The sequence below is a fragment of the Chiloscyllium punctatum genome, chromosome 27 (assembly GCF_047496795.1).
Source record: "Chiloscyllium punctatum isolate Juve2018m chromosome 27, sChiPun1.3, whole genome shotgun sequence".
NCBI lineage: Eukaryota > Metazoa > Chordata > Chondrichthyes > Orectolobiformes > Hemiscylliidae > Chiloscyllium > Chiloscyllium punctatum.
Window position 1 is genome coordinate 84,479,352 of NC_092765.1, and position 17,362 is coordinate 84,496,713.

The window sequence follows — 17,362 nt, forward strand, 5'->3', positions numbered from 1 at the left end:
ATGGATCCAAGGACTTCCCATCCAACATTAATTATGAATGTCTAATGTTTGCTTATTTGAATGATCTCCGCAATCACAGACCTGCAATTACTTTTCATTGCAATAATTCTTGTTTGTTTGCACATATTCCTCAGTCACATAGCAAAACGAGATTCCTCATTATTTCTAAATTCATTGATCGAATTTTATAATTCATTTGTTGCTCATACCTAATAATTATTCAATCCAGTACGTGCTGTGAATGTGGAATTACGGCTCTTTACATGAATAACTAATATAGTGTGCAATCTCTCATTCATTGTTTATATTAATTCTTATTTTACCCGTGGAAACATAATTGAATTCAATTAAATATATTTCACTTTGATGCGAACATTTACTGTCTTTCTTATCATCATAAGATTTAAGTATTTTTCATGACACAAAATCAAGTAAAATTCCTGCGTTTTGTTAAGTCAAATGAAAAAGAATGAACATTTCTGTATTGTTTCATTAAACAATGACAATGCATTTTGAATTTTTCGAAGCTGAGCATTTTTGCAAAGAAGGGATGTTGTCTTCAGCTGGATACTCACATTGAATGACTAATTCACAGTATCTGCTGTTTATTCTCTTCGAGTTCCCAAGCAACCAAATTAACTAATTCTGCTGGTTCTAAATTCCTGGAAAGTATTTGATATTTTTGCAGTCTTAAAGATGAAGAAGTCAATGTGAATTTACTGATTTTTTTTTATTGGAAACAGCTTAATTCAAACATTTCAGGCACATACATTGCTATTCTGCAGTGTTACAAAGATGAAAAGCAAGTCAATTTCATCATCAGTGAAGGAAACAAATGTCACTTCCCGTTAATCATTAGTTAGCTAATTCCCAAATTTATAATTAAATAATGCAATTCACCTGAATATTGTTGTAGCCTTTGATCATATTAATTTTCAATTTATTGTTCATTTTAGGATTTGTCAGGGATTTCTATTTTTTGTTTTCCATTCACCTATTCATATTGAATGTAAGATTGGTACGCTTTGGCAACATCAGAGTGTTCATTTGAAATTTGACTTTGCACGTCTCTCACTTATCTCACTTCTTCTATGGGGGCTGGGCATTGAGAACAGAGGATCAGTAAAGTAATTGAGAATGTTTGAGTCTTAAGGATGAAGAAGTCGATGTGATTGTACTGATTTTTTTTAGCTCATTCCCAAATTTGTTGTTAAACAATGCAATTCACCTGAATATTGTTGTGTCCTATGATCATATTAATTTTCTAATTATTGTTCATTCATGATTTGTCAGGAGTTTTTATTTTGCACATCTCTCACTTGTTTCACTTCTTGCATGGGGGCTGGGCATTGAGAACAGAGGATCAGTGGTCAGCACTTGTGACTTACAGTGTTATGCACTTGGGTTTGATTCCATCCTCGGCCACATGTTTGTGTGGAGTTTGCATGTACTGGTTTTCTCCCACAATCCAAAGATGCGCAGATGAGGTAAATTGGCCATGCTAAGCTGCACGGTCTGTTCAGGGATGTGTAGGTTATATACATTAGTCAGTGATAAATGTCCAGTAATCTGAAAGCAGAATGGTGCTGAGTGGATTACTCTTTAGAATGTCAGCGTAGACTTGTCGGGCCAAATGGCCTGTTTCCACACAGTAGGGATTCCATATAATTAGAATTGTGTTTCGCTAAACAAAACTGACAATTTTTTTAAAATGCTGCCTTTAAAACTTAAATTTAACAGGCAATTGTCAATCTTGTAAAATATCTCAATGTTACTGAAATCAATGTTCAAACAAAACACTGCACATAAAGTCACACAGATATCTTCATGACCATCTAATTACTGATCAGTGGAATAATCACAGTAAATATCTTACTGTTCCTGAGATCAATCACCACTATCACAGTAAGGAGCTGGTTATCATTCCCTCCAATAAATGCAATCGTTGTCCTCTGGTATTTCTGTTCAGTAGTTATAAAACATACATGCTATTCAAAGCATGGTTATTCTTTATTATGAATGGCCAAGGGTTCTAACGGCAAGAGATGTTGTTCGATCTGATTTGTTGCATGTTCTCAAACAGGTTTTCACTATAAATATTGCAAAAAAATGTGTTAATTTGGTCTCGTTCAACTGCTGATGCGAACATATTCAGTTCGTGTTCATTAAACATATTTGGAGAAAGTGAGGAAAGCTGTAGCATTGGAAAAGGGCAGGCACATCCAAAGATCAGGTGTATCAACCTGTCGGGCATTAGGCCATCATCAGAAAAGATTCCTGTCGAAGGGCTCATGCCCAAAACGTCGATTCTGCTTCTCCTTGAATGCAGCCTGACCTGCTGTGCTTTTCCAGCACCACACTCCTTTGACATTAGAAATGTTTGACTCAATATTCAGAGATAATACTAAAAGTTGCCTCTGTCAATTTAATTTACTGTGCTTTCTATTCACTGAAGTTTTCATTTTAATTGCTCCTCTTTTTCTTCTTAAATCTGATACGAATTTCAAAATACAGAACACATTAAAATTCACATGAATCATAAATTTGATTTCTCGACAAGAAAACCAGTGGAAGGCGATATAGAATTCTTGAACAGCCTACACATTTGAATGAAAAAGCAATTCCTTCCAAAAAATGTTTGGACGTCTGCATCTTTCTTTCAATTCAATAATCCTGCAAATAGTTTATAATTGTCAGTTGATCTCTCTGAATGAGTACCTAATCAATGTCAATGTAAACAACAGAAACATTAACAACAGATTGATAACTGGGTGTTAAAGGCCGTATTTGAAGCGAACAAATGTTTGGAATTTACTTGAATTCCACCAGGAAACATTCTTGAATCATAATACAAGAAATGAGATATGTGAGAGATGTGCAAACCTTATTTTCAAACGAATAAACTCCAATATTTTCAAAGCATTTCAACCTTACGGTCAAAGTGAACAGGTGAAAGGAAAAGTAAAAACAAGTTTCTGACAATTCATAAACTGAACAACAATTACAACTTCACTTTGATCAAAGGACAGTGTAATATTTAGCTGAATCACACCATCAGTTACAAAGTAGGCAAACAGCTGACTGACAAGTAATAGGTGGTAGCATTTGTTAGTTTACTGAAGAAGCTATCAACTTTATATCCAATTTATAGCACAAGATAATAATGTTTAATGTGTTTCAATTGTTTCGACTTGCCCCTTTGCAACAAAAAAAGATCAATCTAATTACTTAGACATCGTAATCTTGAATTCTGCAACATTTTCAAATATTCTCCAGGAACTTTTCAGCGACAGAAATAGATACAGGTATTCCCACTATCCGAAAGTAGAGCGTTATTATGAAACCTTTCCTAAGCTGAAAAGGCGTAAATCGAAGAAGCATTAATTTATATGGGAAACATCTCCTCTTTTTTAATAAAAGTGAAAATCCTCTTCATATTTCTTTCAGTTAGAGAAAACAGGGACAGATATAAGTCTTTTGTAAAAGCAAAGTGGCTAAGGCAAATTTTCCAACACATATTTCTTTGTAACCTGACTCAAATAAGTATCAGATTTTGTGATTATTGATATAATAGATAAAAGCAGATCTAATGTTGGATTGAAAAGCAGTTCAATCTGTGCTCAGGTACTCTCTAATCAACATTCAGAGCAACTCTTGATATATTTCTGGGGAAGGTGTGATTTGAAACCTTCCCTCGGGTCTAGTAATAGAGGGACTACCACAGCTCCACAAGCTGCTTTCATAATGTTCCTACTCAGGACGGGCAGGACTGCAATATTGTGTTTCATGTGGTTTCTCAAATGAAAACTGATCAGCTGTTTATTGTTGTAATTTGAATGGGAATTAATTTGGTAGTTTCTGTGTGTAATGGACTGGAACTTAAGCAATATTTTACAATAACAATAAAATAAATGAATGTTACTCTTAAATAAACAGGAATCTCATGACAATTCTTTGTAAGACAAATTGACAAAACTGCGTGATCATTGTACTTTGATTTAAAAATGCATCAGTCATTCAATGTGAATATTCAGCTGATGACAATTTCCTTTCCTTTCAACAATGTACAACTTCCACTATTTCAAAATGAACAGTCATTGAAAAAGGAAGGAACAAGCAGATGATAATTCTATTTTCTGTACATAAACGTGCGATGCATTTTAAGAAAGTTTTATATATGTAATAATGAAACTCTTATTGTGGTTCGAAATACAATAAATGTTAGCTTGAAGTGAAATATTATCAAATCAATTCAACTATGTTTTCTCAGTTAAAATACAGTTCAATATTCAAAGTAATCGAGTGATTGTACACTGCATTATCTTTACATTAATTTAGTGCTGAGATGTAATTCCACATTTATACCCGTTATAGTAAAGCACGCTTGTGCCAGGAGTCAGAGGCGGTAGGGGAGGTTCTTAATGAGTACTTTGCTTCAGCATTCACGAGTGAGTGGGACGTTGTTCTTTGTGAGGACAGCGTGAAACCGGCTGATATGGTCGAACAGGTCGATGTTAACTCTGAGAATGTGCTGAAAATATTGAAAAGTCATGGGGATAGATAAGTCCCCTAGGCCAGAAAGGATAAATTATAGGTTGTTATGAGAAGGGAGGCAAGGGATTACTGTGTTTTGGCGATGATCTTTGCAAACGCACTGTCCACTGGAGTCATACCAGATGATTGGAGGGTGGCAAATTATTCTTATTCAAGAAAGGCAATTGAGATAATCCTGGGAATCATCGATGAGTCGGTCTTATAACAGTTGTGGGCAAATTATTGGAGAGCATTCTGAGAGACAGGAATGACGATGATTTGGAAAAGTATAGATTGATTAGAGATGGTCAGCATAGCTTTGTGAGTGGCAGGTTATGCCTCACAAGCCTCAATGAATTATTTGAGGATGTGACAAGCACATTGGTGAGGACAGAGTAGTGGATGTGGTTTATATGGATCTTAGCAAGGTGTTTGATAAGGTTCCCCATGGTAGCTCATTTAGAAAGTAATGAGTCATGGGATACAGGAAAACCTGGCTGGTTAGATAATAAATTTGCTGGTCCATAGAAGACAGGGTGAGATTACATAGATAGTTTTCAGCTTGGAGCACGGTGACCAATGGTGTTCTGAAGGGATTGGTTCTGGGACTTCTGCTCTTTTTTGATTTTTACAAATGACTTGGATGATGAAGTGGAAGGGTGAGTAAGGAGGTTTGCCAATGACACGAGGGTTGGTGGAGTTGTGGACAGTGTGGAGGACTTTTGTAGGTTGCTGGAGGGCATTGACAGGATGCAGAGCTGGGCTGAGAAGTGACAGATGGAGTTCAACCTGGGAAAATATGAAGTTATTCATTTTTGAAATTCAAATTTGAATGCATATTTTGAGATTAAATGCAGGATTCTTGACAATGTGGAGGAACAGTGGGATCGTGGGGTTCACGTCCATAGATCCCTCATAACTGACATCTGGTGGCACAGTGGTTGGCACTGCTGCCTCACAGCGCCAGAGACCCGGGTTCATTTCCCGCCTCAGGCGACTGACTGTGTGGAGTTTGTACGTTCTCCCCGTGTCTGCGTGGGTTTCCTCCGGGTGCTCCGGGTTCCTCCCACAGTCCAAAAATGTGCACGTCAGGTGAATTGGCCATGCTAAATTGCCCATAGTGTTACGTAAGGGATAAATGTAGGGGTATGGGTGGGTTGCGCATTGGCGGGTCGGTGTGGACTTGTTGGGCCGAAGGGCCTGTTTCCACACTGTAAGTAATCTAATCTAATCTAAAAAAAGGTGATAGGGTTATTAAGACGGTGCATGGTGTGTTGACTTTCATTAGCAGGGAGATTGAGTTTAAGAGGCATGAGGTTATGCTGCACCTCTATGGATCCCTGGTGAGACTACACTTGGAATATTGTGTTCGATTCTGATCACCTCATTACACATTGGATGCGGCTGCTTTAGAGAAGGTGTAGATGAGATTTATCAAGATGTTGCCTGGACTGGAAGGCATGTCTTATGAAGAAAGGTTGAGGAAGCTGGGGCTTTGATCATTGCAGTGAAAGAGGATGAGAGTTTATTTGATAGCTTTGTGTAAGATGATGAGAGGCATAGATAGAGTGGATAATGAAAGATTTCTCCCCACAAAATGGCATAATTTTAAGGTAAATGGGGAGATGTCAGAGATAGTTTCTTTTTAGGTAATGATGGGTGCATGGAATGCACTGCCAGTGGTGATAGTAGATTCAGATCCATCAGGGACATCGAAGCGATTCTTGGATAGGCACATGAATGATCGTAAATGAAGGGCATGTTGGTTAGTTTGATCTTAGAGTAGGATAAAAGGTCGGAACAACATCGTGGCCAAAGGGTCTGTAATGTGCTGTACTGTTCTATATTCTATGGACGGAAATGAACATTTATATATTAGCAACACATAGATTTTCAAAATTGTATGAGCATACTTACGAATAATCATAAATCTCATCTTGTTATTTGACTGTGCTATCAGCAAAAATGAGCAGGAATTGTTGCAGGGAAAAGTAATTAGGTTTTTCTAAATTTATAAGGCTGGGATAACACAGATCATTCAAATGAGCAAAAGTCGTATTTTTAATCGTGCGTGTTGCATCAGAAATAATGGATTCTTTTGTAGGTGTGTGATTGGAAATATAATGGATTTTTCTGTTACTGTTTAGGTACTAGGGAAGATTGGATTAAATTCAAATCTAAACTTCAATGTGGTTGTTAGCAAGATAAACTAAAATATTTAATAATTATTGTCATGAAAATTCTTTAATAACTATTGTTAGAAGCCTGAAAAAAGGATATACTGTACCATTTTTAAAACAGTCAATAAATTAAATTGTGAACCTCAGTATACTTGTTACCCAGACCAATTATTATGCAATCATTGTGATGGTAATGACTTAATAACTAATGCTAAAACCTAAACAGATACATTGGTTCAATACTTTGTAAGCATGTTGCTCTGAAATTGATTGGATATTTATTAAGATCGGTAAATTGAGGGATCAAATATAATAGCTCGTTTGATAGAATTGAAGGGAAAAAAATGAGAGTGTTTATTGAACAGGATTGTTTTTGTTTACAAATGCAGTTGATGCAAGAATAATATATTTTCCTCCATTGGTTTTCTTGCAGAGACATGTTCTTTTAAAAAAAATTGTCATGATTGAATGTTGAGACACTTGTGTCAGAGTCGGCAAAATGGAGAGTGAGGGAGAAAGAAATTTTTAAAAAGGAGAAATGAAAGGAACTGGCGAGCAGAGGAGCTCCAACTGTAGTGTCTCACCCTGCTAACATCTTATTGGGCGAGCTGGAACGCAGGCTAGTCAAGCAACAAGCTGACACAGTCATACGCACAGAATAATAGCTCACAATGTCCTAGACACCATCGTCACCATCCCTGTATGCCCTGTCCCACCGGCAGGACATGGATGTAACTGAAATGCTGGAACATGCAGGGTAATGGACTAAGATCTGCAGAATGTGATCAATGTGATTTATTTGACACTCCTCCAGAATATTAAACTCCAGTCCAATTTGAAAAGTTACTAGCGTCATCAGACTTTAACTACAAATGTCAGAAAAAAAATTATCAGAATGTTACAGCACAGATCGAGGCTACATGGCCAATCCTGTATGTGTTGGCTGTAAACTCCCCAGGCTTTCCAGCTTTTTGTACTCACAATTGAGAGCATCAATTTCAGACTGGACTCTGCCCTCTATGCTTTTATAATCTGTTTTTAACATATTTCTCTGACAGCTGTACACCTTGTTTCCTTGTTTCTTTGCCAGCGCTATTTCTATCCCCCTTGGCCTTGCGGGACGATCATTTCTGCTATTTAATCTCTCCTGCCTTCCCCCGTGTGACAGACTGTCTTTTTGTCCTTGTCTCACCCCCACCTTGCTCACAACCTGTAACATTTCTGATGGTTCCCAGACCTCTGTAACTTTCACTGCGACCCCGGGTCAATGGCAAGAGTTTTGAGTTCTCTTCCTCCAGAGATAATCAGAAATCTTTCCGGTTGCAGTTTCCCCCAGATTTTATTTTGAAAAGCAGAGCACTTGTGTCAGAGTCAAATATTTGTGAGCCTTCATCCACAATTCCGAGTATTTGGATGTAATTTGTGACCCTCCCACAGATGTGTAACGTTACTGGATTGGCTATGCTAACATGGCCGCAGTGTGCAATTTATGTGGGTTGGGCTTGCCATTGTTAATGTGGGGTTATGGGGGTAGGGTGGGTGAGCAGATCATTGCAGACTCGATGGTCCGAATACACTCTGTCTGCACCTATGGGATTCTGTGATTCTAACTCGTTGTGAGTGTTGGCCCATTTTCCTAATGCCAGGTTCATTCAACTCAGATACATATGATTCTGTGGGTGCTCACTCACTCCTTCCCTTCAAATTTACATCAATTTCACACTGTATGTGAGGTTGGGAATGGATTTGTAAATATAAATACTCCAACTGAAACCCCTCACAGGTCAGGAACTGTTTCTGCTACTTTCATCATTCACAAGGAACAGGAAAATAAAGGTTAAGTCACAAATCTTACAGGAACATAGCGGTTATAATCACCAGGAAAGGCTGAACAGCTCCAAACGCTTTTCTCAAGAAAAGAGGAGGCTCAGCGACAGCCTGGTACAAGTAGAAAGTTTTGTGTCTGTGTTTTCAGAGACTTGAGGTTGCAATCATTGGATTGGAGCATGTTTCATTGCCCCAGATCTTTAAAGGTGAATTTTAATGTGCATCTTTCTTTCTGTCTGTCTGAGTTAACACTCAGATGGACAGGTCAATGTCTGAGTGTTTTCCCAAATCCCGGATTGAATCTGCCTCCCCCATAAACTCAGGTGCCTCGCCACTCACTAGGACATGGAGAAACTCTGCCCTGACAATGAGAACGATCTTTGCTGTCGCCTCTCCTCGTGCTTCTGCCTAATCCCCACTTCCCTTCATTAAATCCCAGCTGCCCCTCGTCCACCCACATGGACATGTTGAAGAGCATGACAGGAGAATGGATTGAAACCGAGAGTTCAATCGCCAGAATGAAAGAGGAAGAAGGAAATAAATGGTGATTGTGGATCCCAGGGGATACAGACTCCAGGATTAGTTGTTGTGGTTCTGTTCGCCGAGCTGGGAATTTGTCTTGCAAACGTTTCGTCCCCTGTCTAGGTGACATCCTCAGTGCTTGGGAGCCTCCTGTGAAGCGCTTCTGTGATCTTTCCTCCGGCATTTATAGTGGCCTGTCTCTGCCGCTTCCGGTTGTCAGTTCGAGCTGTCCGCTGCAGTGGCCGGTATATTGGGTCCAGGTCGATGTGTTTGTTGATAGAGGCATGGCACTCATCCACAGACTCTAGGAATTCCCTGGCTGTTCTCTGTTTGGCTTGTCCTATAATAATGGTGTTGTCCCAGTCGAATTCATGTTGCTTGCCATCTGCGTGTGTGGCTACTAAGGATAGCTGGTCGTGTCGTTTCGTGGCTAGTTGGTGTTCATGGATTCGGACCATTAGCTGTCTTCCTGTTCGTCCTATGTAGTGTTTTGTGCGGTCCTTGCATGGGATTTTGTGCACTACATTGGTTTTGCATGCAAGGACTGCACAAAACACTACATAGGACAAACAGAAAGACAGCTAACGATCCGTATCTATGAACACCAACTAGCCATGAAACGACACGACCAGCTATCCTTAGTAGCCACACACACAGGTGACAAGCAATATGAATTCGACTGGGACAACACTACCATTATAGGGCAAGCCAAACAGAGAACAGCCAGGGAATTCCTAGAGGCATGGCACTCATCCACAGACTCTATCAACAAACACATCGACCTGGACCCAATATACCGGCCACTGCAGCGGACAGCTCGAACTGACAACCGGAAGCGGCAGAGACAGGCCACTATAAATGCTGGAGGAAAGATCACAGAAGCGCTTCACAGGAGGCTCCCAAGCACTGAGGATGTCACCTAGACAGGGGACGAAACGTTTGCAAGACAAATTCCCAGCTCGGCGAACAGAACCACAACAACGAGCACCCGAGCTACAAATCTTCTCTCAAACGTCAACATCCAGGATTAGTCCTTGTGGGCATTCCTGCAGTAATACAAGACAGCATTCTATGATGAGAGTTAAACCCGGGTGGCAGGAGAGGGAGCCACTGAACATGAGCAGGTTTCGTTCAAACACAGGAGGTTTGTTCAGTCAGTAACAGTGTGTTAGACATGGAGATGAAGTGAGCAGTGAGGGGAAATGTAACAATAAGCTGTCGATGGGTAACTTTCATTGGAACAGGAGGAGGCCATTCAGCCCATCAATTCTGCTCTGCCATTGATGATGATCATAGCTGATGTGTGACCTAACGTACAACTTTCAAAACGTTCTAATTTCATCAATAAACTCCACTGAAATACACAAGATGAGTATTGGAAAACTAAACATCTGCAAATGCTGGGAAATCAGAAATTGCTAGAAAAATTCGGTAGGTCTGGCAGCATCTGTGGAGAGGGAACCGTTCGTGTCCAGTGATCAGTCAGGTGACCAGCTGCAGCTGACCATTCTGTTGTTTCTGTAACACTGGAACAGGCTCTGGTGCGAGGGGAATGAGACTGTCAATAACAAACGAGAAAACAGGAGGATGTACTCAATTAGAATTAGGAATTCACTTACCCCTCCCAGTGGGACACCCACCGACACAGTCACACTGCAGAGAGGCCGTTCACTTGCCCCACGTATGGGAAGGGATTTACACGATCTTACAACCTGCTGAGGCACCAGAGATGACACAGTGGATTTAGACCCTTCACCTGCTCCATGTGTGAGAAAGGATTCAATCAAATCTCTCACCTGCGGATACATCAGTGCATTCCCATCTGGGAGAGGTCATTCACCTGCTCAGTGTGTGGGAAAGCATTCACTCAGTCCTCTGACCTGCTTAAACACCAGCGAGCTCACTCTGGGGAAAGGTCATTCACTTGTTCCCAGTGTGGGGGGAGTTTCACTCAAATGCAGCACCTGCAGAGTCCCCAGTGAGCCCACACAGGGGAGAGGACATTCAGATGGTCAATGTGGGAGAAGGGATTCAGTGATTCATCCCTCCTGCTGAGACCTCAAGGAGCCCACCAGAGGAGAGGCCATTCAGATGCTCAGTGTGGGAGAAGGGATTCAGTGATTCATCCCATCCCCTGAGACCCCAGCGTGTTCAAACTGGGTAGGAGCTGTTCACCCCTCTGTGTGACAATGGATTTGCTGCATCTTCAACACGATTGAGAGACCAGTGAGTGCTCACAGGGAAGTGGTCATCCCCCTGCTCCGTGTGGACTGCAGGACTCTGATTCTGATGTTACTGCCCATCAGAGTCAGGAGTGGACCTTGTACATGATGACACTGTTGGAGTATTGATGTTGTTGTCGTTAACCACATTAACTGAGCTGGATTTGACTGAACTTACATTGCCACTTTCTGAACCTCAGGATGTCTCTCTGGGCAGTAAGTCTCCACAAACAGCAATGTGACAAGGAGCAGGGATCATCTGTTTTGATTTCAATTGTGACTGTAGCACGGCTGCTTCACAGCATCAGGTACAAGGTTGGAGTCCAGCCTTTGTCAAAGCCTGTGTGGCGTTCCCACATTCTCCCCATTATAGTGTGGGTCCCCTCCAGGTGCTCTGGTTTCCTCCCCTAGTCCAACAATGTGCAGGTCAGGTGGATCAGTCATGCTAAATTGACCACACTATCCAGGATTATGCAGACTCGGTGGATCAGCCATGGGAAATGCAGTGTTACAGTGATGGAGTGCTCTGGGCGTGATGATCTTCGGATGGTCGGTGGGGTCTGATGGGCCAATGCTCTCCTCCCACACTGTAGGGATTTTATTCGATGATTTTATTCTAAGGTTACACAGCAGGGTGTCCTTGGAGAAGGAGCATGTCGTGTGGATCAATGCTCTCGATGCCTTTAGGTAGAGGTGGGCACCGCAGGGGATACAGTACTTTATCTCCATCACTGCCCCCTCCCCACAACTCTACTTTGAGTTAGTCCCTTCTCACTCTGTCACTTGTAATGGTTTGCTTGACCCGTAATAGGCTTTGTTTGGAAATATTCAATTGGTTACACAAATGGTTTACTGCTGGTGATTATATGTCTAGATTAGAGTGGTGCTGGAAAAGCACAGCAGGTCAGGCAGGATCCGAGGAGCTGGACAAATCAACGTTTTGGCGAGAGGCCTTTTCCAACACCACCCTAATCTAGGCTCTGGTTTCCACCATCTGTAGTCCTCACTTTTGCACTGCTGGAGATTATAGGTTAACCAAAAGCAAAATGGCATAATGATAATTTTGATGGTGGGAAGGTTGTTGTGCTCACATTTCGGAGTCAGAGAAATAGGGACAAAGTATGCTTCACACCTCACAGAATGACAACTGAAAAGCAGTTAAATCAAACCAAAGGTTCAGACAGGGAGGGAATATTTCCCTGGAGTTTAAGTCGCAGGAAAGTGATGGTGTCTGGGAATAGACAGGATTTTGTTTTACAGGAGGTTGAAAGCTTTAAAACTATTATATTCAGACAGTTTACGTTATTTTCTTTAATTTTATTTGCTGTGCAAAAAGCTTTTGCAACATTTTAAAGCCAAAATTTAGAAACCTTGTGTTAAAGATAAATGTTAAATAAAATCCATCAAACCATTCCTCACTGAAAACTGTTGTGGAAGTGCAATCGCCTGGATATTCCCTGCCTACTTCTTCCTTCACGGGCTCCATGACTATATACATACCTGGAAGATAGCAGCAGGAGGAGGCCATTCGGCCTTTCAATCCTGCTCCACCATTCAATGGGAAACAGCTGACCATCCAGCTCAGTCTCCTGTTCCTGTTGTGTTCCAATCCCCATTCATGACTTTACCTTGAAGAACTATATCTAAGTCCTCATTTAGCTTCACTGCCTTTTGTTCCAGAGGCGTTGTGGTGTCACTGTGTGGATGTAGGCAAGTGTAATGTGATGGTGCTGCCTTCTGGAGGACACGCTCAGCGTCCCTCATCATCCTGCAGTAACATCAACTAGGTTTCAGCAACGAGAGATAGAACCCATTTCCAGGTTATGGGCATTACTGGCTCAGCCAGCATTTATTCCCCATCTCTCGTTACCCTTGAGAAGATGGTAGTGAGCTGCTGTCTTGAACCATTCACAGTCCATTTGTCACAGATAGACTGACAATGATGGGAGAGAGAGTGTTGCAGGATTTTGGCCGAGTGATTCTCCATCTTTGGTTCATCAAATGCTGGTCAACTTAATCACAATCTGCACCTGATTTTGAGATTTCAGTCTGCAAATCTTCACTATCTAGCACAGTGTGAAATGCTTTCTGCTGGTTACTCCAAAGAACATGCTTCAAAACCCGCCCACATTCTGTACATGTACAATGGTGGGTTTCCCCACACACGTGTGGTCCCTGGCTGAAGGACTGTGGGAGTTGTAGTCCCCATGAAGCCTCTGGAGACCTGTCCCTGGAAAGTAAAAGAAAGTGTGGGCTGGATGGTGTTGTGTACAGGATATCCATTCAGACACACAGGACATGTGGGCTGTCACGGGGATTTACTGAGACATCTGCTTAGACACCTCGATTTCTGACAAAAGGAATATACATTCCGCCAATTGCGGGGTGGGGAGGTTATTAATGAGCAGCAGATTTTAAGCAGAGGTGGCTCAGTGGCTAGCACGGCTGCCTCACAGCGTCAGGGACCCGGGTTTGATTCCAGCGTTAGGCAACTGTGTGGAGTTTACACATTCTCCCCATGTCTGCATGGTTTTGTTCGGTGCTCCAGTTTCCTCCCACAGTCCAAAGATGTGTATGTTAGGTGGATTGGTCATGCCAAATTGCTCACAGGGTCCATGCGTGTGTTGGTTAGGCAATTAGCCACGGGAAAATTCCTATCCAGTTATTCCTATGCAGCAGGGTTTAGGAATATGAGCACACAGCAGTCAGTCTTCACAGTGGAGGATACGAAGAACATGCCAGTAATTGATAAGGAGACTGCGGAAGGTGAAGGTGAAGGTTACAGGGAATGGGTGGGTCTGAATGGGATGCTCATCATAGGGTTGGTGTGGAATCGATGGATGAATACCCTGTTTCTGCACTATAGGGATTCTATTCTATTCTCATGAGGAAGAATGTACCTATCTCAATGTGTTGTGAACTGGAAAGCTGAACCCAAAACTCACCACCTTCACCAAAGGAGATTTTCAGAAACAGCAGGATAGTCAGGTGGATTATCATTCCAAACTTAGGTAGTGAGGAAGCTTGTAGGAGATAATGATTTTGCAATTTTAAATGGAGGGGTGATAGTGATTTATGGTTTTAGACTGTGTAGTACATTCACACCGTCCAGAATACTCTGTTGTGAATATCTATACTGTACTTTGTTGCAAAGCCAAGGTCACTGACAATGAAACCAAAACACCCACGAAACATCGCCTCCCCTTGTAACCTGATAAAAAGACGTGTCATTAATCTGGTAGAATTTAGAACACAGATGGAAAGCGGGAAGATTAAATCCAATCCTAAGATACTGTGCTTAAACAAAGGAGACTGCAATAGGAGGAGGCAGGAGTTGGCTAATGTAGACTGGAAGCAAAGACTTTACTGTCGGACAGTTGATGGACAGTGGAGGAATATCAAAGTAATTTTTCAAATTTCTCAGCAAAAGTATATAACAGTGAAAAGGAAGGACTGTAGGAAAAGGAGTAATCTGCCATGTCTAAGGCAATAAGGGAGTCTATGAAATTGAAGTAGAAGGCATACAAATTGACAAAGACCAAGGATAAATTCGGAGATTGGAAAAACTTCCAAGCTCAACAGAAAGCATGATGGAATTGGGGATAAAAAGTGATGAGTAGCTATCACCAGGGACAGAATAGCACTTTAACCTGCTGGAGGGAAACCTATTGAATGGGAGACATATGGCCTCTGTAATTGTTGAAGCACTTAACTGTTACCATAGAGATAATCCTGATCAAGTTAAAAATCACAGCACACCCCAAAAGCCTGTACTTCCAAATAAACCTGTTGGACTATAACCTGGTGATGTGCGGTTTTTAACTCTGTCCAACCCACCCCAACCCCAGATCCTCCACATCAGAATCCTGATAGACAGCCCCACTGAAACTGAAGTGCCTGTCAGGTACTTGAGGGAGCCACAGGGGTGTGGGGGAGGGGTGTGTGGTTTAACCACAAAGTGCTAAACTGAACTAGACTTTTGAACTGCCGTTGCCATGGACATAATATTGAGAGACAGTCTGTATTCAAAGTCACAAACCACAAAAGGTATAAGAAGGGAAGCCATACATCGGACAGGCGGGGAGTTATCTGATGCTGCCTGAAGGCGTTTTGCATGCACACTATCCATGGAGTTGCCGTGTCTCATCAATAAAGACTCAGAAGACCTCTCAGAGTTCTGTGCCCAGTTATTCCTATCCAGCAGGGTTTAGGAATAGGAATACACAGCAGTCAGTCTTCACAGTGGAGGATACGAAGAACATGCCAGTAATTGATAAGGAGACTGAGGAAGGTGAAGACCAAGAAACAACCATTATCACGAAAGAGTTAGAGCTGGGCAAGCTAATGGAGCTCAAGATAAACAAGTCTCCTTGCCCTGATAGAATACATCCCATGATGCCAACAGAGTTAGGGGGAGAAATAGCACATGCACTTAGAGTTATAACGTCCTGCAGCAGAGACAGGCCCTTTGGCCCATACTGGCTCATGCCAATCAGAATGTCCATCCACACTAACCCCATTTCCCTACACTTGGCCCATCTGCTTCTGAAACTTTCCTATCCATGTATTTGTCCAAATGTCTTTTACTTGTTGTTAATATACCCACCTCAACCACTTCCACTGGCAGCTCATTCCATATACATACCACCTTTGTGTAGAACAGTTGCCCCTCAGGTTCCCATGTATTCTTTCTCCTCTAACTTTAACCTGATGCCCTCCAATCCTTGAGTCCCTGGGAAAAAGACCGAGTGCATTCACCTTACCCATGCCTCTCATGGTCTTATACACTACTATAAAATATTCCCCCGTAGTTTCCTCTGCTCGAAACAAAAATGTCCTCACTTGTCCAACCTCTCCCTGTAACTCAGACCCCTGAGCCCTGGCATCATCCTTGTAAATTTCTTCTTCACCTTTTCAGTTGAATAACAAACCTACACTGCACTTATCAAATTTCCTGTGTTTCCCCACGGCACTGGAACCGATGTGACAACGCCAATGGATTACAATCAATGATCGATAACTCACTCCATTACAACAATCCCATTTTCATATATTTTTCCATGATGCAGGAATCCTTTTGTCTTTCTGGTTTCATGGTTAATTGTCCTCATACAAAACCAATCTGTGTCTTACCTTTTCCAGGGAAATGTGCCATGATTTTTTAGACTTTCAAAAACCAAGTCCCCATGCTAACATGGACTTCGCTGTCTCAGTACTTTTTTTTCCAGTCACACGGACATTTGAAATATTCGTCCATGGACAGAATGCAAACCTTTCCTTCCAGATGAAAAGGTCAATGATATTCAGATCGGCACGGATCCAGTAACATGAAGTTCAATTTGAATTTCTCAAATGCAAATCCCGCCTTTCAATACTCTATAACAGAGAAAACAAAGCGCTGGAGATCCTCAGCAGGTCTGGCAGCATCTGAAATGGTGACAGATGCAGGAAACATTGCAGCCTTGAAGAAGTGTTGAGATGATCACACCAGGCATGTGTGCTTGATGACCATTATGGATAAGATGGGGGCAGGGATCCCTTTCTGGAAGGGCCTTGGTGAGACCACACCTGGTGTACTGTATACACCTTTGTTCCCCTTTTCCAAAGAAGGCTCTCCTGGTTATTGAGAGAGTGTAAATGAGGATCACCAGATGAGTCCTGGGATGTGAAGATAATTAAGGACTGCAGATGCTGGAAGTCAGAGTCTGTACAATGTGGACCTGGGGAGGTGCAGCAGGTCAGGCAGCATCAGAGGAGCAGAAAGGTTGATGTTTTGGGTCAGGACCCTTTGTCAATCTTGATAAATAGCCCTGATCCGAAACGTCAAGTTTCCATCCCCATCGTATTCATGCTGGTCATTAAGCACCTATTTATTCTAGTCCCACGTTCTGGCACTCAGCGTGTAATCGATATTGTAGTGCTTGGTGGGACCATCTGAACACTTCTTTAAGGCTGCAATGTTTCCTGCATCTGTCATCATTTCAGATGCTGACAGACTTGCTGAGGATCTCCAGCACTTTTTGTTTTTATTGCAGATTTCCACCATTTTGCTGAAGCACAGAGTCATAGACATGTACA

At 41.8% G+C, this 17,362-nt stretch overlaps 1 long non-coding RNA gene across 2 annotated transcripts in view; it reads right to left on the reverse strand.

Moving 5' to 3' along the window:
- The window catches only part of LOC140453724 (uncharacterized), a 47,264-nt gene that overhangs the window by 8,172 nt on the left and 21,730 nt on the right, over window positions 1-17,362 (reverse strand). The window contains exons 2-3 of one of the 2 annotated variants that reach the window (XR_011952473.1): window positions 10,682-10,777; window positions 646-662 (exon numbers count right to left, since the gene is read on the reverse strand). This is a non-coding gene — a long non-coding RNA (uncharacterized lncRNA). Of the gene's footprint in view, window positions 1-645; window positions 663-10,681; window positions 11,333-17,362 lie in introns of those variants that run through there. The other variant, XR_011952474.1, reaches the window with a different exon arrangement.